The 22,843-nt window shown below is 38.1% G+C and overlaps 1 protein-coding gene across 18 annotated transcripts in view; it reads left to right on the top strand.

Moving 5' to 3' along the window:
• Positions 1–22,843, top strand: part of PCDH7 (protocadherin 7) — a 398,059-nt gene that overhangs the window by 145,773 nt on the left and 229,443 nt on the right. The window contains exon 2 of one of the 18 annotated variants that reach the window (XR_010601525.1): positions 15,407–15,530. The exons of the other annotated variants lie outside the window; for them this stretch is intronic. The gene's annotated coding sequence lies outside the window, so the exon portion shown is untranslated. The remainder of the gene's footprint in view (positions 1–15,406; positions 15,531–22,843) is intronic. 18 annotated transcript variants of the gene reach the window in all.

Below are 22,843 nucleotides of genomic sequence, written 5' to 3'. Positions count from 1 at the left end.
CCAACAATACCTTTCTCCCGGAAGAGTGAGCACTTTCACTCTCCAGTATCCTTAATCGTCAGTGGAATGAGCCCTTCTTGGATGTTGATTAATTTGTAACCTACAGCTACCACACCACTATGTGGGCACCAAATAGGACTATATATTAATACACTTTTAATTGCTTTTAATCCTCTAAATAGGATGAGCTTTAGCTCCATAGTATTTGGATTATGTTGGTAAACTTGGGTATGCATCAAAGTGAGCTGCAGTGATAGGAGATCTTTAGAGCTTATCCTGCTGCCTTTCTAGTTAAAAACTAGGGAAAGGGTAATTTATTATTCACCCATTCATCCTGAATAAGTCAGAAGCAAGAAACTTTAGAATCTTTCATTTGAGGCTATGAAGACAGTGAGGAGATTAAATCTACCCTGAGCTGTAATCATCTGGACAGCCCCTGCCATCAGTAGAATATCAGAACTGTCAGCATTATTAATGTTAGGGACATAGGCCGGATAATCACCATCTGAAAACAGTGACAAGTAATTTTGTTTAAATGTGGAATAAAAACTTTATATAGTTTTAAAATACTTTTCTGTGTGTGAATTTATTCCTTTAGTTCCCATGTTGCAGAACTGTAAATTATTATCATAAGTGTAATTATTTAATTAATATTCCCATCTAGATTTGACATTTTTTTTTTAATTTTTGTTATTATTATCAGTCATACTGGCACTTATATCATGTTAATGGGTACACTAGATAGATATTTTCATTATTTTAAAATATTTTAATTTTTTAAAAATCTATAATAGCCCTTTGTAATTTTGAAACTGATATTTGTTTTCTTATTGAAATTGTTTTTCTTCTATATGTGTGTCCCCTGGTTTTGTCATTGTGCTAGCTGGTTGCTTATGAGCGTTAACATACTAGCTTGACTAGCAGCTACTTTTTAATACTAAAAAAAAAAAAAATCACTGAAAGAAACAACAGCAGTGCACAAAATCAATTGAATGGACTTTGCAAGTAGGTATGTGTAAAAAAAATAGAGATCAATTTTTGTTCTTAGCAACTGTGACAGCATTGCATTTCAAGCACCAGAAATTATATTGGTGTGAGGATCAAGACTTGCAGTTTTAATTCTTTGGTCAGTTCCAAAATACAATTGCTGGTTCAAGGAATTGGTAACTGTTTTAATGTCTGAGAGCTTAAGAGCCATCAGGGATATAAGCAGATTACCATTATGTATAAAATTGATTTCTATCCTGATGTTTCATGAAATGTCATTACATCTCATTATTCTGATTACCTTCAGACCCTTTCCCTTCATTTCTATTTTGAGTGGATTTTAGTGGCTATTTTGAGAGCTGTTATAATTGTATACCACCTGAAAAGTTAGAACTGGAGCTATCAAGTGGGTACGAGAAGAGAGGATTACTATAATAATGCTGAGGTGGAGTGGGAAAGAATGAATAAGACCACAATCAGAATAACTTGATTTCAGAACAGTTATGTCACCAAATGTATCAGTTTTTATATCTTTTGATAATGAGTATATAAAACATTTGTTAATCATTTCACAAACACACACAAAAGTGACTATTTGTACCACCGCTGTGACTTGTGCCTGCAGCTGACAAACTGTTAAGTATCCCATGCTACTGATTTCATAATTCATGTTTCCATTAGGTAAAGTAGAGAAAATATTAGACTTGAACTTGGATGGGGGGAGGGCAAAGAGTCTAGTATTTTATGCATTTTAATTGTGCCATTTCAGCCCTTTTTGAACATGAAAAGAGAAACTGCTTATGATTTGAGCAGGTGTAGGGAACTCAACAACATTTCCTAAGTGAGGGAACCACTTCTTAAATGTTTGTGAACTGACTGAAGTTTTGCATTGCTGATACTCAATGACACAGCAAAAACCTGTGGGGGAAAATGGTTCATTAATGAACACCCACATTTTAAGCCTTTATATTTCATATCCTGCCAGAACTTAAAACAAATAAAAAAATGGATAATTTGCACAGATATTTTTGGGAGAAGACATTTTTTTCCAAGTACTAATTCTGCATTAGTGACCAAAGAGAAACATTATTGGTTCCTGCTTTAATTTAAGAAAAACATGTTTGGCATGTAGAATTAAGAATGTGGTAAATGCCTAGAGGCAATATTACTAAATTAATACTGGTAGTTCAGTCATGACTCTCCCTCAGGTCATAGAGCTGCATGGGAAAGATGCAACTCTATTGAAGAACAAAATAGGCTGGGTCTTAGTATAATTGAATCTTGGGATTCTTCTTTAATCCGGCCCCTGATGTGCCATACAAAACAAGAAATACTGAACATTAGCATTGTTGCAGCTTCTTTTTATTGGTAAATCTCAGTAGGGTATGTGATTATTTCTTAATAATCATGCGCCTAAAGTGCATGATGAGTCACAGGGTGAAGCTAAATGTTTTCAGACACGCTAATTATGCAGTTGTGTATAAAACAGGTGTTAAGATACCAAGGAGACTCTTATTGAAATTATTACATAAGTAATTAAAACACCCCCACAAAAATTCTGCTGTTTGTTAATCTTTACAACTTTATTAGACTCAAGGTGACATTCCAAACTGTAGTCTAATATCTGAGCAGATGTCATGTCAAAATAAGTGGTTTTGATTGATTCCTTTATTAAAGTCATTATAAAATCCTTCTTAAAAAATAAAATTAAGCAATTTCAATTTTTCACATCTCAGTCAGTGGAGAACAGATGTGGTGTTGAGTAAAAGTGGTTGAAATTTTTCCAACAGAATATTTTTCCTTTCATATATACCATTTTGATGAAATCAAAATGCGCTGTGGAAAGGTGTCAATGTTGATTTAACTTTCTTTTGAAAAAACAAACTGAACCATTTTAATTATTATTGGAAGGATTATTCATTTTGAAATACCTTTTTTCATTTCATTTTAAAATATATTTTTATTCCTTTTAAAGTTGAAATTGAAATGAAAAGTTTGGATTTTGTTTAAATAGAATGTTCTGATTGACCTAAAATGAAATAAAAACAAAACATAAAAATGCACAGGAAATTTCAATATATTTTCTTTACCTTTGATTCAGAATTAAATCAAATTTTGAGTTTTGACCAGCTCTGTTGTTGAGTCAACACGTAGGTTGCAGAGTAGAAAGAATGAGGTTAATACTATAGACTGAAATAAGAAAACAAGAGTGATATTTCAGCAGAAGTCTCTTCTCTCTCATTGACAAAATAAACTTTTCCTGTCACAGTTTATTTTAATAGTCCAATGGCGTGCCCTTTTAACATTGTTTTCTTTAAGCCTGTAAATAGATAGTTACTTTGAATATTATAAACTGACTAATTTCAAAACATCAGTTTTATAAAGTGTTTTTCTGCTCCTCTGCAGATGTTAAGACAGATGTCATGGGTTGGTCGGAGAGTAACATCACTTAACACTCTAGGGCTTCAGGCTGTCAAGAGAAATTTGAGGCCCCAGTACATCATGTTTTCTGGGACCCCTCCCTTGTACATTTCACTTTATTTACATAGACATTATAGATGTTTTGGGGATGCCCCATGCTTGGGGCCTGGGTCCAATTCCCCCCCTCCCCCAACTCTTCCTGCCCTCTTATCTCATCAGCCAGTACCCCTGCTCTTCCTTTCTGTGCAAAAGCCTTTCTCCTGCTGTTCACTTTCAGCATTGCAGCATTGCTGCAGCGGTCACTGATAAACATCCTGGCGCAGGCCGGAGAAAGAGCATGCCTGAGAGCACCCCCACAGAGTAATGCAAGAAAATGATATCCTCATTGTAGTACATGAAGTAGAAAATACAACTGAGTATCAACTAAACAGTGAAACAGAGTATATATAAATTGCTCTATAAAGAAATGAAAATGTAGTGCTGTTTTTATTTACCAGTCTCAAGCGACAAATACAGCTAGGGGAAACAGTTCCAAATTTATGCATAAAACAGTTCAAATAGAGATTTTATTTCTTACTCCATATTCTCCACCTATACTTACTTTGATGGTGAAGTACCTCTTATTCAGTGCTGGTACAGAGTACATTAGTAAATGCACCAATTTTTCAGTGCCCTCCGTCCTTCCCCCCAAGCTCCCTCCGGGACCCCACACAGAGGCTTTCTCACACATATACAGATATTTTCTGGTATCGGAATTTTAAAATGTACATTGAAGATTGAAGGGTATTGCATTGGCTGAGGTTAATAATTAACCATGCCCCCTAAACCCCTAAGAGGCACTCGCTTGTTCACTTAACAGAGGCGCCTCACCCCCTGGAAGCACCAATTGCTGTACTTACTCAGTGCTCACTACTTCATTCAGTGAAGTACGCTGCTCCTATTTCTCTCTTTCTCAGATGCTGGAGAATGTGTCACTGCAGACTCAGGCCACAGAGCTATGAGAGGTTTACGTCCATTTTACAATGACTTTAAGAGAGAACCGTCTCTGACTGGAAAGAGCATGTACTGCTATGAGCTTGCTACAGAACTGAATTGTAGGAATTTCCAACTCAGTTTTTTTTTAAATCCAGAGCTTAGAATCAGATTGATGCATAGGCATAGTTATGGACCAATCAAACCCCAGTCACATTGCCGAATTTGGGACAGTTTCAAAAGTGAATACAGAACTTGTAAAAGAGATAGAGAAGCATGCACACAGACTGACAGCCACAGAGAGCTTTATTTTGACAGTATCTCTGTTTCATCAGTGGGAGTTGAGCATGCACAGCACCTCATCTTGCAAGACAGGGCCATATCTAACTCTGTGGACTAAAATGTGCCTGTTGGGTACAGCCCAGAGTAAGAAGTGGTCCCATTTACCTATGAGGCCAGCTCTGTGGAAGAAGATTGGTGAATTAAGGATGTGGATGGAACTGGAACCTTGCCGTCTCCCCACTCCTTTGGAGCACCATATAACACCCTTGGAAGTAGGAGTGGAACAGTCCCTAAGCATCTTTTAGTCCATATAAGGGCCACATAAAGAGGAGTGGAGAGACATCTTTTGTCTGCCCCTCCTACACTGCATACACATGTTGGGACCAAGCAGAACATGTTTAATAAGATAGCCTCTAATCTCTTCCAAGGGAGACTATGTTTATGAAGCAGAAGAAGAACCTTTTTCTAGATTAAGATCCTGATTTTGACCTCATTGTCACCATTTTCACACTACTGTAACTTAGAAATCAATGAAGTTATTCCTGATTTACACCATTGTGAGATCAGAATCAGTCCCTAGGTAGACTCTGGCACTATATTTTATTTCTGACAGCATCCTGAAACTACTCCCACAAAGGGATAACTTTGTTTTTTTACTATAATTAATGGTGCCCCCAACAGAGCAGGAACAACAACGTTCTTTAGCTTTCTAAGGAAGCCCACAATCAGCGGTGAAGCTAACCTATTGATGTCAGTGCAACATGATGACCTCTTATGGTGCATGAATTAAAGTGAATTGTAGCATCCCATGTCGTTATAAAAGATCCATATAATGCCTAGAGCTGCTGTTAACTAGTTCTTAAGTTAGTTATAAAGAACAAAACTCAGTAATATATGGTACTTTATTCATTTATTTTGTAAAGTATTCTTTTATGGCAAAGGAAATTCCAAACTATAGCATGCCCGTCAAAAACATCAGGTATTGCCCAATGTGTGGATATGCAAATAACATATCTGGTTTATTTACTGCAGCACAGCTAGGCTTAAAAATGGCTACATCCTGAAACACTGGACAGTAAACATGCTGCAGGGCATAAACCTTAAGAAAGATGTGTCCATGCTGCCTATTTAAATGATAGCAACAGAGTACTATCTGCTTACAAGGTAATAACTGTATGCTAGCAAAATGGGATCTGGTTATTACTGAGATAACAGGGAGCACCCTCAAGTTATTGGATAAAATATTCAGTGACTTTTCAGCCTAGGTCCCATATAAATGGGACATAGGCTCCCAAGTCAGGTAGGCTCTTTGAAAATGTTAGCACATTTCAATATGATAATAGGTATCTTCTCATTCTTACGCTCTGCTTGGCTCCTGGAAATCTGTTTTCTGTGATTGCTTATTGTCCTCAGAACTCCCCAGCATTCTGATGACAACAATCAATGTCTGAACTGCTAACCAGCTTGCCCACCTAACCCCAATTTTCTCTTCTCACAATACCTCTCTTTTCCTCTTGAGGGAAAAATAATCTCTCCCTCCTCAATCAAATGTAATTCATTAAAAAAATTAAATGATATGTAATACCTGTGCTTAGGTAGAAGCTTCAGGCTCAGGATTGGGCCAAACATTGAGATGGCCATGTGGACAGATGGATGGGGTTTTCTGAGGGCAGTAGGCAGTCAGAGCAGAGGGATAATCATACTCACTGTATGATTATTGAGAAATAGGAATACAGTCATTATTCAAATTATATGCCCTCAACCAACAGCAGTGCAGAGATTTGCATAAGTGAAAAATTAGTATACCCTTATGGGATGGTAACTACAGCAACCATTTGCTTTGACTAAGAGGATTCAGAATGAATATAATTCATTGAGCTTTGCTTGTTTGTGCTTTTCTCTTGAGCATGTTTAGATGTATGTATACAAAGACATTCTTGGGTATTTTAAAATACATTGTGTATCTGCTGTCTGCAGAATCAACTATTTGGTTACTCATTTATCACATCATTGGCAATGTTTTGTAAATATCTTGGATCTGGCATATTTATTAAGCATCCTCTAGCAAGACAAACAATATAATAAACATAAACAAAAGCCATAAACAGATGAGTGCTTGCTACTGGCTTGAGCCCTGATTTTTAGTTGCTATGATCCCCTCCCACAACTTCCCCATGGAAAGAATACTGGCTTCACATTAACCTGGTTTTATTACTGTCCCAATCCCTCATGTTTTGTCTCCCTATCAATTACAGAGAGATAAGGGAGCAATATCTGCTTTACAGAGAGTGCAACCACCCTCTGTATCCCAGCTGTGCTCATTTTACTTTCCAGCCCAGGTTTCCTGAGCCCATGACACTCATTTATCCATCTATTGGTCTAGATTTTTCTGTATCATTTTTTTAAAATGTATCTAAATTCACATTTATTATATATTGGTAGTTCTTGTGGGAGATGGTGCAAAAGTGCCAACTCCCACTGACTTGCAATAGAAGTTGAATGCCTAATTTCCCTTTGTGCTTTTAAAAATCTTTCCCCACTAACTCTCATCACATGGCTTTGGTAACAATGTTTTACCTGACTATCAAATTAAGAATTTCATTGTCCTTCAGAGCTGGCAGGAATACTTTCTGACAGTAGTAAGAAAATGAAAACTCCAAAATTATTATATTACATTTGATCTCACCATGGTTATGAATATTTTCTACTAAAATGAGAGGCAGGTTCTCATCCGCACAGCAGGCTCATTTGTGGAATTCCACAAGATTCTGTCTTGTTGCCCCTCTTATTCTATGTGAGATGGTCAGGAATAAAACTACAAAATGTCAATAAAAAGGTGATATCCAGCTATAGGTCTACTTTTTAATCAAAGCTGGATGGTAAGGCTCTCCCAGTGGATGATGGGGATAATGGAATGACCTAGATTCAAACTGGCAAGGTAAGCTTCAGTTTTGATAAAATGGAGGAGGTGCTTGTTGTCAGAGGATGCATTTCAGTGTGCTCTGGTTCCAACTGTTGATTAGATAGCTGGTTCACTGTCTATGGTCCTTACCAGATTTACCTCTGCCCCTGCATTCAGAGAGCTAGCCTTTCCTTCCTTTATTTTCATCAGGCCAACAATTTGCATTCTTAATTCTCAAACTCAGATCTCACCACATTCTGAATACATTTGTTTGTTACCTCTAGTGTAAACTATTGTAGTGGGCTGTATTGGGCTACTGTTGGAAATCACAGAATGTGATTTCCCACCTTTTTTTAAGATGGATATTTTGAGATTATACCCATGCTCTATAGTTTGCACTGGATGCCAGTTCACTTCCAGATACAATTTAAGGTCTTGATTATTATCTGCAACACTCTAAAGGGTTATCTTAGAAAGTACTTGCCCCAACTACTAAAATCGTAGTTGGAAACATTGGAGAGACTTTGGCTGTTATTTCCTGGAGATGAACTCATGGGAGCCATGCATATGATATCTTCAGAAGTAAAATCTTAGCTTTAGAATGTGCCCTTGGGTTCAAGCAGAGCCTGAATAGTGCTAACTGTAGAGTGTGATGGAAGTCAAATACGGTTTTGTAATCCCCTTGGCAGATGGTGCCCTATTTGGTTGTCCCTCTAGGTCCGGTCTTTTTCAATTAATTGAATTCAATGAAGTGGATAGAGGCAGAGTGTTTTCTCCTCTTACTTTAGGAAAATACTATCTGTTATCATTTTCATTTTGTAAATGATACCCAGATGTTATGGTGATAGGCCCTTTGTAAGTAGATAGCAATCAGAGCAAGGGACTGAGATTTAGAACTTCTGGGATCTTTAGAACTCCCAGCTGCATCATTGACTTGCTGTTTGATATTGAGCAGATCACCTTATCCTGTTTGAACTTGATCAAATCATCATGTCTTATTTTATTCCTCTGTAAAATGGATGTAAAAATAGTATCTTATCTGAAGAGATTGTGGTTTGGCTTAGTTCATTTGTGTCCGTAAAGCATTTTGAGATCCTCTGATAAAAGAGCTACGTATCAGTGCAAAATCTTATTATTAGGAAATAATTGACCTTGCTTTGGCTAAATGGCCTTTGTTTCAATATGTGTAAGCTTCTAATATGGCCTGTTTCCTGATAAAACCCACAAAAAGTCATTTGCTTCAGTCCAAAAAATCCCCAACAAAATAAATTGAGTCCAATGTTATCGTTACAGATCCTAATTTTAGCAAAAGGGTTTCTTGACTCTTTTTAAATAAAATTTTTGACCATTTGCAGAACATATTCTTGACCACACAGACGTGATGTAGCAAGAGCACACAAAAGCAAAAGAAAATCAAACCTCTCTTAGTTTTGTCCTTGATGTAACAAGCTGACAAATCTGTCTGTCTATGGAGAAATGGACACCAGCTGGATTACCACCTTTGTAAATTCTGCCACTCCCCTATCAGCTGACCCAAAGGCTAGCATGTCAACTACACAGAGAGATGCTTATATGCTAGGGTAAGGTTTCATGTATAGGACAAGGGCTATAGAAAGAGGGAGAAGGAAAGCAGAAACAACAGTAAATGAGAAAAGGGAATTTTGTGTGTGTGCCAATTTAGGAAAAACTACAAAAAAACAGTTCCATCAGGTCTATCCAAATTCATATATGGACAGTATGGCCCACTGTGTTTCAACCTACACCTGTCAAAGCCAAATAATAGAATCCTAGTCTATCAATGATATATTTGTATAAATTCTAGAGACTGGATGATATATAAAAGTGTGAAATTTCAGACAAATGTAAATACTGTATAATAATATATTTAGAAATTTTAATGATAATGTTACCACAATATATAGATGTGTCTATCTAAATGCAGACACACACTCTAAAATGAAGATAAGGGAAATAAATTCATTGAAAGAAAGATATTAAGCATTCAGCTCTAGGGAAGCCAATAGGTTGGGATGAGGGAGGATTTGTTTTCCTACTAAATTAATTACTGCTTGCATGTGTTAAAGAGTAGGGGAGGGAAACTTAACTGTACATGGGCTGAACTGGATCTTATTAAGTATATTGTACATCAGAAGTAGTTGTCTGGACTCTGAAAAATGTAAACAAATAGAGTGGGATTTTCAAAAGCACTTAAATTCCATTAAAAGCAGCAAAGAGTCCTGTGGCACCTTATAGACTAACAGATGTATTGGAGCATGAGCTTTCGTGGGTGAATACCCACTTCGTCGGATGCATGACTTTCGTCAGATTCCATTGACTTTCCATGTGTCTTGTCCTCCTAACTTCCTCAGGTGCTTTTTGAAAATCCTACCCGTCATCTCTACCTGCTCTGTTGTTGTTAGATATACATTGGGGTCAACTTTAGATAAAACTGTTTATGCTTAGTGCTATTTCAGGTAATGAAATGACTGTGAATCCATTATGCTTTTGAAAACCAGAATGAGGTGTTGTGCCATGTAAGGTCACAATGTGAATTTTTGGTCTGGATGGAATAATATGCAGAAATAGAAACCCTGTTCATATCCAGGTTCATAAGAAACTTGTCCAAAAATCCAAGAGATCAGTCAAGGTATAATTATCCTTGGGATACACACACATCCACCAGAAATTTCATCTGAATCAAGCATATTCTCAGAATTTGGCCCTCACTATGCGAGTTTAGAGAAACTCTGCTTGTAATGTCACAGTGATATGTCCTTCACCTTCAATTCTTATTTGTAATGTGTTGTTGGCATAGACTTCCATATGGCAAACAGTGAACAGATTATTTCAATGATGATATGCAGTATTGCAGAGATTATGTCAGTGTTGATTTTACATATTTATTGTACTGTCGCTGGCCAGATGTTTACATATGTTCTTGCTCCAACTTTCAAGAAGATAAATAGCAAATGAGAATCATGGAAATCAGTAATATCCCTTTTGTCTTGGGCTTTGAAGCTCATTGTAGGCTATACCAACTACTTGAGTTATCTAAAATACTAAAACATTGACCTTCCGGAGCATCTTCCATCTGAGCATCTCAAAATTATTTGCAAACATTAATAAACTCAGCTGTACCATACCATAGCAAGGTAAACATGTATTATCCCCATTTTGAATATGCAGAAATTGAGACACACATGTTGTGGTCAATGACACCCACGCATTAATTTCAGTTTACAGACTCAAGCCTGAGGCCAGTTTATTGACATACATACCAGTGCACTGGGGTGCAGTCCGAAGACTGACACCCCTAGGACCACTCGTAGGTGGCTTTTATTTCATTAAACCGCAAGCAAAGTACAAACAATACGTCATGAGTTAAGAAATTGGGGTTGGGGTCAGTTGCCCCTTCCTAGCACCTTCCTCATTATTTTCCGAGAATTGGGTGTTTTATTTGGGTACGGGGGCGCTTGGTGGTTTTCCCCAGGGGTGGTACTTGGCACCAGTTTAGGGGTATTTTTCGACATATTATTTTCCGGGGCTTTACAGTTATGGGCACAAGGGGGTTAACATAGGATGCTCAAAGAGGATACATGATTGGCTAATTTTGCAGATAGCTGGAATCACAGGAGAAGTTGGCATTTGCAAAAGCAATTTCTTCATACAAGCGGTTTTATATTTCATAAACTTGCGGTTATTAGGTTGCCGAGGACTTTACCACTGTTACTTCCTCCCCCCTCCCTCCTCTGGTCATGACCCTTGACCGAGTTTGGCAGAGAACTGTGTTGTTCAGTCTTGCTTAGGCCTAGGCCTGTACTGCTTTGTGTAAGGGTAGTTAGCATAACAGATCTCTGTTGGAGGGTTTATTTTGGGGGCTTCAGATTCACAGCTTTGACTATTAAAAAGAAGGCCCCCCTGTTCTATTTCCCCACACAGATAATTCAAAGATTTGCCCAAGGCAACACAATAAATTTATGATGAGCCAGAAATACAAGCCAGATCTTCCAACCCACAGTTTTTTCTTTAAACCTCCTACCTTCTTATCAGAACAATACAATACTAATGGATATAATACTTTACATGCACTTTATAATACTTTATCTTCAATTATTTGTCAACTCAAATCTGAATTATGCACCTTCTTCATCTAGTACATTTTACAGAATAATTTTAAAATGTTGCAAAGATTCTGCTTCTTTGAATGGATGAAGTAAAGGATTCAATAAAATGTCTGTGTATCTCTAAACCTAGTCACTCAAAGTTATGAATTAAGACTCGGAGATATACACAGAGTACATAAAAGTTCATAATGTACAGTATGCGCCATAGTTTTACATATCAAATAACCAAGGAACATGCTATGAATAATGATATGTTAATATGTTAATATAAAATATAACAAATTGGATAAAACAGCATTGCTTAACCAATATGAAGGTAACAGGATAAAGTCATTGAACTTTAGTTGGACAATTCACCCATATCTATTTAAAAGTCGCTCCAATTGTTCAATCTTTTTTGTTCACTATAAAGTTCTTGAATTTTTCATATTTTGCGAAGAAAATTCTGTTTGCAGAAGCCTCTTTTCCTACAATTGCACAGACTTTCTGCTTCATTTGTCCTGAACTGAAAAGAGAGAGAGAGACATCTTTTCCCACCACTTCTTTTGCTTATCTTCAAGATTTTGGACACAGCTCAAATGTAAATGTTTATCCTGTGAAAGTAACAGACACAAAACTGATTCAGTGCTAAATATTTTTGCTGGCCAGATGGCATAGTGGCAGCAAAGAAAGCAGCGAAATGGGAGAACTACATATAATTCTGGACTTTGCAATATGGGGTGGCTAATGGTGAGATTGATACTTCTTTATATTCAGAGGGCATGGACCAGAAACTTCTCTTGCGAAGGCTGCTAAAACACACACTATCTTATCCAACAACATTCAATATTCTCTGCGACCATCACAATGTTATTCCCCATTATGTAGCCTGGTATGAGAGGAGAAAAACACCTTGGTCTAAGTAGAGTAAGAACAGAAGCTCAGAATCAGACCGCAGGGCTACACTAATTGATACCAGTTGAGAATTTGGCCCATAATCTGTAACCTTATTTACTTAAAATATTTTTTCAAATGGTAACACTATATCTGTGAAATTTACAAATGTGATAGGAGTGTAGGCTTCAGACATCCATCTGTCTGAAGGGACAGGACAGGTGCATTATAGGAGTAAGCATGTGCCATTCCCATCTTTATTTTGTCCCCAAAAGTTAACCTACTTCGAATAGGGTGAAAACCCACCCTTTCCTGGGGTTAAGTTGTTTTTTTAACGAAACAGTAACATAGACTTCAGCCCAAGTCTTCTCCTCAGGCTTTGACTGTTCCTAGGGTCTTTCCCTGTGAGAAGTGCTCAGCCCCTCTGTCCATAGTACCATTCTCATTTCCCTTCTATCTGCGGTGAAGATGAGAGAGGTATACCTGCCATGGTGAATCAGAAGGAATCAATATGTCACAGTAGAACTCCAACACCTGCTAACAGGGTGATTCACCAGAAGATCCCAGCTCCCTGTCACACCAGGCAGTAATATCCATCTCTAATAGTTATGTAGCTGTTTTTTTTTTGTTTTTTTTTTTTTAAGATTGAGTTATTCTGTAATAGAGTTCAACAGCCTAAATGGTAACCCCATGAAAACAAGGATTTAGGATGAAAATGATGACACATCATATATCTTTGTAAATAGCACCACTCAACTATTATTATTTATTTGTATTGCCGTAATGTCTAGGAGCCCCAGGCATGGACCAGGATTGTGCTTTGCACTGAACACAGAGATAAAAGCCCCAAAGAGTTTACAATATGTCTTTTGGTACTTCTGTACATCAAAAATTAAAGTAAGTCCAGTAGAAGCCCTTCCATTAGAAATAATAAAGGAAGGATCTGTTTGATTCTCAACTTTTAATCAGCATTGGTGGGTGGGGCAAGAGTATGTTACATGCCCTTGTGATATTTCTTAACAGTAATGCAGATGCAGATTTATTATCACATGGATAGTTTTAAAGTCTAATAACTTAGTACATCAAAATTCTTTGGCGCTTGATTATAATCATGAGTAGTTACTCGAGGGAATTCTCTGCCAAAAAGTTAAAAAATTTGTGCCAAAAAATTAATATTTCTGCTCAAAATGTTTTAAAATTCTGCAAAATCATGGACATTTTATTTGTGAATAAATAAGTGAGGAGGCTCCAGCATGGCAGTGTGGAGCACAAGTCACTGGCTGCATAGAGGTGGGAGATCACCCTGCAGCTCCCCCCCACCCACCGCTGAGTCACCCCAGACTCAGCGGTGAAGCTGCACCCAATTCTAACATAGCACAAGGGTTGGGCCTTCCCCAGAAACACCGTGTGGCCCTGTCCCTCTGTGCCAGGTGCACCAGGTGTGGGCAGGCAGGCTCAGCCCAGAAGGATCCAAGAGTAGAGGGCCTTAGTGTGGGGGATCCAGATGTAGGGTAAAATGGTTCGGTGTGGGGAAATCTGGGTGTGGGCAATTCAGTGGGGGATCTGGATGCACAGGGAGCTCATTGGGGGACTCTAGGGTTGGGGCAATGGGACTCTGCATGGGGGTCCAGGTGAAGATGGTTGAGGCTCAGCAGGAGGGGTCTGGATGTGATGAGATGGGGCTTGCGGGAGGTCTGGGTGTGGGGGGCTTAAGAGGGAGAGTCCACGTGCTGAGGGAGTGGGGGGAATAGGGGGCTCATTAGAGTGGTCCAGATGCAGGGGGTGGGGTATTGGAGTGGGGGTTTCATGGGCCTGCTGCTGCTCAGAGGACCCCACATGCCGGGATCCCACTACCCCCCCCCCCATTCCTATTTGCTCTTCTCTTCCCTATCCCCTCCCCCTTCCTCTCCTCACTGTCCCTTCCCCCTATCCTCTCCTCTCACTCCCACATCTCCCTCCCCTTCCCTATCCCATCCCCCTTCCCTCCCTTTCCCTCTCTCACCCTGCCTTGCCCTGACCCATCCCTTCCCTTTGCTTCCCCATCATTTTCTGTGAAGAAGTAAAGAAATCTGCAGGGGGACATGAATTCGGTGTGCGCGAAGTGTCGCAGAATTCCCCCAGGAGTGATTAGTGAGTCCACTGAATCACACTCAGAGAATTAATCCTCTAAACATATTTTAAATGAATATTTGAAAGATTGCATAAAAAGGATGGAATCACTTGTCAGTGCTGACTACTATGCATCACATATCAATCACTGTATACTTCTGTAGGCCTGTTTTTTTTCCCCAGGAAATGCATCAGGCTTCAGGTTTTCTTTCCCCTGTGACCTTGAAACTTACCCATCTGGTCTGTTGCTATAGAACTGAGGAATGTGTATTAAAGTTTATGGATGTGTCTGAAAAGTTTCTCAAATATGTTCATGAGCAAAGTTAATAATGTGTTTATGGTCAAAATGTCTACAAACATTTGATTGACAGTGATGGTTGCTGAATGCTTTATGATCATGAAAATATAGTCTTTGATTAACAATAATGTGAATACATCCTTCAACAGACACACAACGCCAACTGAATCATAAATCATTCACTATCTATGGTATTCGTTTGAGGCATGCAATCAAAACCAAACTATATTAAGCTTAGAATATTTTTTCTACTACTTTATTTTCAGAATGTTTCAAAGAGATTAAAGGAACATGAGCTGTAGCCAATGAAAAGCCACTTATTCTTGACAACCAAATTACAGCTACCTTTCTTACAAAACAGTGCCTAAGAAGTCACCATAAATACTGGTCATCATTTATCTATATGTTTAAAGGGTCTATTTTCCCATCCTTGTGCAGGAACTTTTGCATCAGACTGTAATTAATATGAATGAGATGTGATCCATAAATCTTTCATTCATCAATAGGAGAACAAACCCTACCTATAGTTCAACATTGTCAACAGCAACATTGCTATGTATTGGTGGGTATTTAATACTAAAGTTTTCCTTTTTAAAATGTATGCATTGTATGATGATGTTTATATTGTGTGTGCTGTCATATTTCTTGTTTGAGCCAGGGCAATTTTTCATTCTTATCAATTTTAGAGTATTTCGATTATCCTCATTAGTTGGTTGTCAGCATTAACCTTCTACTTGTGGAAAATATCCTACCAGGTTTTGATTATGAAGACTTTTGTTTTCTACAGTAATTTTAGATCATCCTTCTTATTCCCCATAAACCATGCTTGGCTGTTTAAACACGAAAATACATGTACACTGACATTCTTTTTTCTTTATCATTTGCCTTTAGATACATAATATCTTCATTAATTAAATGTTGTTTATGCCAAATTTTTAGGGTCAGATTTTCAGAATGGTGGCCTCCCTCTTACAGGCACAAGACATGTAGTGAGAGATACAAGTTCTCTCTGATTTGAACTGTAAAAATGAAGGTGAAGCTGCACCTACTAAAAATAGAAGCTCAAGTTGGGCCTTAGGGCTTTACACATTAGGGGTTTGCAAATCCCCCGCTGTTTATTTTTGTATCACGTTAACAACCTGCCTAAGAAGTCCAGTTTATATTATGGCAAGTTGAAGCATGATAAGGTTGAAACATTAATGGGCAAACATACAGGAATGCTTTTAGTATAAAATATAAGCAAATGAAACTTTACCTTTATACACTATTATCATTAGCCTCTTGTAAACAGAAAATGTGATACTATTCTGTTACTTTGGGAAATCCTCCAACTCAGTTACAAATTTACAAGTTAAGGATTTCAGCCAGTCAGACTCACATAGATTTTGATAAACAATCCTGAAATCATTATTGACACAGTATGTCTCCTGTCAGTCATATTCTACTTTTGTTGTACAGGCTACTTCCTTAAGCAATTATTCGTCTTTTAACCCAGTTCTGAAATAAGGGTTTGCTTTCTTAGCAGCCCTCAAACAGTTATTCAGCTAAGCAATTCCTCTCAAAGCGACATCAGTGGAAAGTGCAAGAAAAACAGAACTTTGAAATCTTCATGAGAAAAGGGAAAAAAACAATATGAAGTCACCAGGACTTGCATGTGACTGGCACCTTGGAAAATGAGGCCATAGTTGCCTAAATATGAAGTTAGGTCTCTAATTTAGGTGCTCATATTTTTAAAAAAATTGGTCTTAATTGTTTATAGATTTGGAAAGTACATGAAATTGGCCTCTTTTGAGATTTTTGAAACTGTCCATCAAAAGTATATATTGTCTTGTACCCTCATTCACCATGAACACTCTCCCATAAAGACACTGTAATTTATAGTAAGTTTACAATTATATTTTAAGGGCTTTTCATCATTGTAAATCAATGTGAGAAATCAAGTTAGGAAAACAAAAATGAAACTTTTGGGGGTGGGGGGTCTTTTTCTCCAAAGGATTGTCTGTCTAGATAGGGATCCTGAGAATCCAGTGTCTAGACTCAGAACCAAATCCATGATTTTTTCTATAGCTACTCCTCAATCATCTCCTTCTTTAAGTGCCTCCTCAAAACACATTTCTTCCAATAAAGCTATACTTCCTAGTTCTCAGGGAAATGTTCACAACCCCTATTCTAAAGAAATAAAATTATGGAACATTACATAAGCTATACTTTTATGTTCATTCAAGCTTTTTTTCATGATCATAATGATCATGATTATTATGATAATACCTTATGTTTCAGAAGAAAATGAAAACAAGCCATAACTGGCTAATGTTTAGGGCTGTACATGTAGAAATTTTTTTTGTTCCTGGCATGTTCTGAAGACTGAAATATGACTACTTTTACTATTTTAACTCAGATAGCTACAAATGTTATCGATGCTCATAAAATGATCTTTAAAAAAAACCTGTTTAACTTGATATATTTAAGTTTTGCATATTTGAGAAACATTTTCATAATTAAAAGTAAACAAACATGGAAGACTAGATGATTCAGAAAACTAGTGGCCTTTCACCTCTTGTTCCTCAGCCTAGGTTGATAGTGAAAAATCATCACTGTTTTCTGAGGATTGTTCATGAAATTGTTTGGTATTGCTAGACCACCAGAGAGTAGAATCTATTTATCTGTCTATCTAACTATCTGTATGCCTGCTTCAACAGATCCTGCTCTACAGACTGTGTAAACACCGAGGCCCAGATTTTTGAAGGTATTTAGGCGTTGCACAATGCATACGTGATTTAGGAGCCTAATCTAATTTTCAAATGGAATGTAGGCACTTGGGACTCTAAGTTCTATAGACTGTTGATGGAGTTTAGACTTCTAAGTTCCTAGAGCTCTTTTGAAAATGAGAAAATGAGATTTAGGCTCCTAAATCAGTTAGGTGTTTCAACACTGAGAACAGCAGTGCTTAAATACCTTAACAAATCTGACTGTATACTACCTGTCTTTTATTGAGAATAATTACTAAAACAAAACAAACAAAAAACAAAAAAAAGTCAGTGTAGAAAGTGAAATCAAGCGTAAGGTGAGACTCAAGAATCAAACAGATCAGCTTTGTTGCAATGTACATATCAATAATTCAATTCTTTATTGATGCTTTATTTTTTTTCCAGTTCATCTAATGCACCCTACATTGAACACTGTGATCTAATGGCAAGGGTATTCAAAATGTCTCATCTAATCTCAGCAGCAATAATGTTTTTCATTACAGAGAAGATGAGGTGCTCCATAGGTCATTACTTCTTGCCCTCGATAACATGTTTAACAAGTTAATTGCAAGCTTTTGCTGTTGTGGGGATTTTGGGAGGTGTGGGGGTGCTTTTTCTTTTGTTTTCTTTTCTGTGATAACTGAGAGCTAGTAAAAACTAGTTATATTTCAGGTAACTTTTTGGCAGAAATATGTGTGTCTATGAGTATTTGGTTTACACTTCAGCTGTACACTTTTAGCAATACTAAGTTTCGATCTTGTAAAGAGCTCATGCAAATTTACACCCTCCAGAGACCTATTGATTTCAGTGGGACTCTGTACAGAGGTAAGGATATGCATTGATATATCCCTTTACAGAACCAGAGCCTAAATGTGTCCTGTGAACTAATGCTACACAAAATATAAAAGAAGTAAGTTTTAAATATTGTTGAGTGTATGCCAAATTCTATCTACTGGGTGGTGTTCTACAACACTACTCAGAGCAATCTCGTATTTTCTATAGATATATGACAGAATAATGGTCAGATGGTGTAAACTGATGTAGCTCCATTGAGTTCATTGTAAATAATTAATTGCTACATCCCCACACCCTATTCTAAAGAGAAGCTGTGTGTGTCTCCTTATGTTATTTAGAGCCTCGGAGTTACAACTAGACCCCTGTGGCCCACTGTGGCAGTCAGGGATCATCAAAAAACAAAACACTCCATCCACACCACCTTCCCCCCATGAATTAGCTGTGATAAATTGTGGTGGCCTTGAGCCAGATGTGCCAGTTCCAATCTACCTGGGGATTCCTCTTCACAAAGGCAATCCCCAGCTAGGCACTTAGGCCAGACCTAACTCTGCTGGGTACCTCCAGAATGGCACACATCTTACTTATCAGGGCTTCTCTGTCTCTGAGACCTGAAACACGGTATCCCATAAAACACTTTTCTACAACTGTCTGTGACTGCTTTTAATGCTAACTACTAACATATGGTTAGGTGATGATGAAGAATGAGTGACTTAGCCTGACGATTCAGCAGTATTTTTAATAAGTTCATATTTTCTGTACAATGGTGGACTATAATTCAGACTATTTGTTTATGCAGCTTTTCATTATGATATTTCTAAGATGTAAGAGATACAACCCTGCATTCAGGACTGCATGTGACTTAATTTGGAGTCACTGGCCCGATTCTTCTGCCAGTACTCACCTTGAGCCATGGTCAGGAATTTTAATTTCAAATCCATTTTCTCCTTACCGTGTCTTTTGTCCACTACATACCTTGTGGCTTTAATATGCTTCTGACCAGTTTTTATAGACCAACCTCCCTATTAGTATATGCCAGCTCCCTCCCAGTCTTTCAGAAAACTCTTTAAAATCATTATAGATATAGCTAGGTGGGTTTCAGCTATAATGATTATTCAGCATACTGCCTGTTTGTTAGTGAACTAACTGTATTGAATCCATTGTGCCTTTAGGCTATAGATTCTTTGGGTCAGGGAACTCTGCTACTTGTTCAGTTCATTTCAACTGATGTCCAGTGCTATTTCATTATATAAAAGTTAATAATTGAAAACACAGGAAAAATATCCTGCTGGCCAAATGGAAGAGAACAAAATTGTTCTCATGTTCTCAACATTCATATTTCCAGACTTTTACAAGTGTATAATATAAACCATTTATATATAATATTATACACTTGTTTATATATGTTTTGAGAGTATATAATCTGACAAAATTAAGAACACAATACAAGCATTAAATCATTTTCACATGCAGATAATTTATATATACATATTCTCTCACATCATTACTATGCAAAAAACAAAAAACACTTTTGCTCAAGATCAGTGGTTAGAAAACTTCCAACAGAATTTGACCAGTTCTGGACCATTGTGTCAGTGCAGTCTTGTATGTTTTCTTTCTTGTACAAAACACAACAGTAAATACAATTTTAAAATTAATTGATAAAGCAACTTTGAAAATTACAGCAACATAAGTAGGTGGAGTTCCCTGCCCTATTTTGAATAGAAACTATACACCCTGAGCTTCTAAATGGCTGAACAGCCTCTGCACAAGCCAGGAAGGCTACACACGGATGACAAACTGAAAAACAGTTCCTGTGGTCTGGGGAGCACAAAGATTGATCGCCCCTACAAACGATCTTGGAAAACAGGACTCAAAAAGTGGGGGGAAGTAGACAGGGACATGGTTTTGCCCCCAATTCCACACTGCAGAGTGAGACTGGGATATGCAAGCTACTGCATCTTAATTATTGCACAAAGACCAGCATTAGGAGATATTGTGCTTAGCTGAGGCAAAATGTGTGTAGTGGCTACATACATACAGTTGTGGTTTAAAAGCCACAATCTAGCTCACTGTATTTAGTCCAGATTTACCTTCTTCTTGGGATTTGGCTTTATTGGTAATTCAATTAATAAAAATAAAAACATAAATGTCAACCTACTGGTAACCCTTTCTGTAAGCTAAATGGTTCCCTTCAGAGATCCTTTCTGTAGTAGACATAAGGGGTGAGATCTTCACCCTTGCTCCAGCCCTTTTACACTGGTTAAAAGAGCCAGAGCAGCATAAAGAGACACTAAAAGCCCATGTCTGGCCAGGGGAGGGTTGCATTATGGAAAGCTGTCTTCTTAGGATCCCTTCACAGGCCCCATTGTAGGGGGCATGCTGGGTGCAGGACTAAGGGGTGGGACTGGTTTACAGGAGCAGGGTTTGCACTACACATTGCAGCATAAAAGCACACAGGGCAGCCTGGGAAGTGGCTTCTATAAATTAAACAGATCACCTGGGCTGCTCCTTTTAGAGGCACAGCCCAGAATCCCACCCTAGTTCCTTCAGCTGAAAGATCCACTCCCACCTGCTTTATTCCCAAGGTAGAGTTAATAAGCAACTTCTGCCAAAATAAATCAGTAGCAATATATCAGCAGCTCGCTGCAGGGCGACAGGGTGAGTCAACTTAACAAAAGAGCTTTGCCACTTTGTTACATGCATCTTGTCAGAATTTATTTTTTGGGTTATTTTATTTTCCAGCTGCAATGCATAAACATTAATGCATGATTTTCTTTCTTTTTTGGGGGGGGGGGGAGGGAGAACTAATTTATGTTGCTATTAACGTGATGCTGTGGGAAGTTACTAATTCAGAGTATGCAGAGCAGGTTTTCCTGTCTTGATAATGAGTTCAATTAAAATAAATATGGATGTAGAGTGGAAAATTGTATGAAGTAGTATAAATTAGCAGAGGGGAACATATCCAGCATAAAGCATTGGAATGGGTTACCTAGGGAGGTGGTGGAATCTCCTTCCTTAGAGGATTTTAAGGTCAGGATTGATGAAGCCCTGGCTGGGATGATTTAGTTGGGGATTGGTCCTGCTTTGAGCAGGGGGTTGGACTAGATGACCTCCTGAGGTCCCTTCCAACCCCGATATTCTATGATTCTATGATCCATAGAAAATGCCAATGTTCATGCAAAATCATTAAGGGCAGAATTATTGAGTATGATATGATTAGGACAAATCAACTTGGCCAAGTTGTGTCTGTCCAGCCGGATGCAGTTTAGTGGACTGTATTGTGACGTGGAGGTTAAAAGTGTATATCTTGCTCCCCACTGCCATGTGACATCCTCCAGCTCCTACCAGGTTTGGATCAGAAGAGGACCACACTGCCATCCTTCCCACCACTCCCCTTTGAAGTTTCTAGCATTGCTGTCATTTACTGACACTTTCTTGTACCTTATATTTGGTGAATGCAGAAAACAGAATTCTGTGGGACTGGGTTACAAGTATACAAAGGAGATGCAAGGGCAATTGATGTCTTTCAGCCCCTTCCCACCTGTTTCTACACTCTTGCACAAGCAACTAGAATTTGGCTGCATGAAGGAGCTAAAATAGTAGCTATGGCAGAACTGGTGCTTATGATTTATTCAAAGCCATATTGACCCTCTTCATGGAAAAATGAGTGGAAAGGATAACTTACTCAAAAATAATCCATGAGGCAGAATACAGAAAACTCATCTTATTTTTCTTTCACAATCACAGGTGTGTGTCTCAGAAAACTCTAGGGTGAAACTGTAGATCTCAATCTAATGTATATGAAGAGAGGCAGTCTGTAAACCTCCTAGCTCCCTCCCAGCTCAATCATTTGCTGTATTGCCACTAGCTTTCAGTCAGCAGCTGCACACTACCCCTTTTACAAGGGAGTTAGAAGCCAGAGAGCAGAGTTTAATGCTGTTTTGAGCAGCATTAACCCTCACCACATTTCCCACTTACTGCATAATTCACCAGTTTATTAGGGGAGCATCCCAGTCTCAGCTCAATCCAGTTTCTGTCTGTCTATGCCTGTGAGTTTGTTTGGAGCTCCCAAAGGCAGCAGATCTTCTGTATGTGTCCAGCCCTATCTGAAAGTGATGACCATATTTTTCTCCTTTTCACACAGTGGAGTGGAAAAGCACAAGGACCTAGACTTTGAAATGATTTTTGTTATGAAAAATCAGAAAAGGCTACTAAGGCTTGGTTAACATACAGTGAGGGGGAAAGTCCTATTATGAATTGAAAACTGGTAAGGAGTTAGAGCAGGACTAAATGGCCAGATGTCAGCACGGAAAGAGGTCAAGACTAATAAATT

This window comes from Chrysemys picta, chromosome 5 (assembly GCF_011386835.1).
Source record: "Chrysemys picta bellii isolate R12L10 chromosome 5, ASM1138683v2, whole genome shotgun sequence".
In the NCBI taxonomy this organism is placed as follows: domain Eukaryota; kingdom Metazoa; phylum Chordata; order Testudines; family Emydidae; genus Chrysemys; species Chrysemys picta.
The sequence above is the reverse complement of the archived record's forward strand: the minus strand, read 5'-3'. Positions and strand labels throughout refer to the sequence as shown.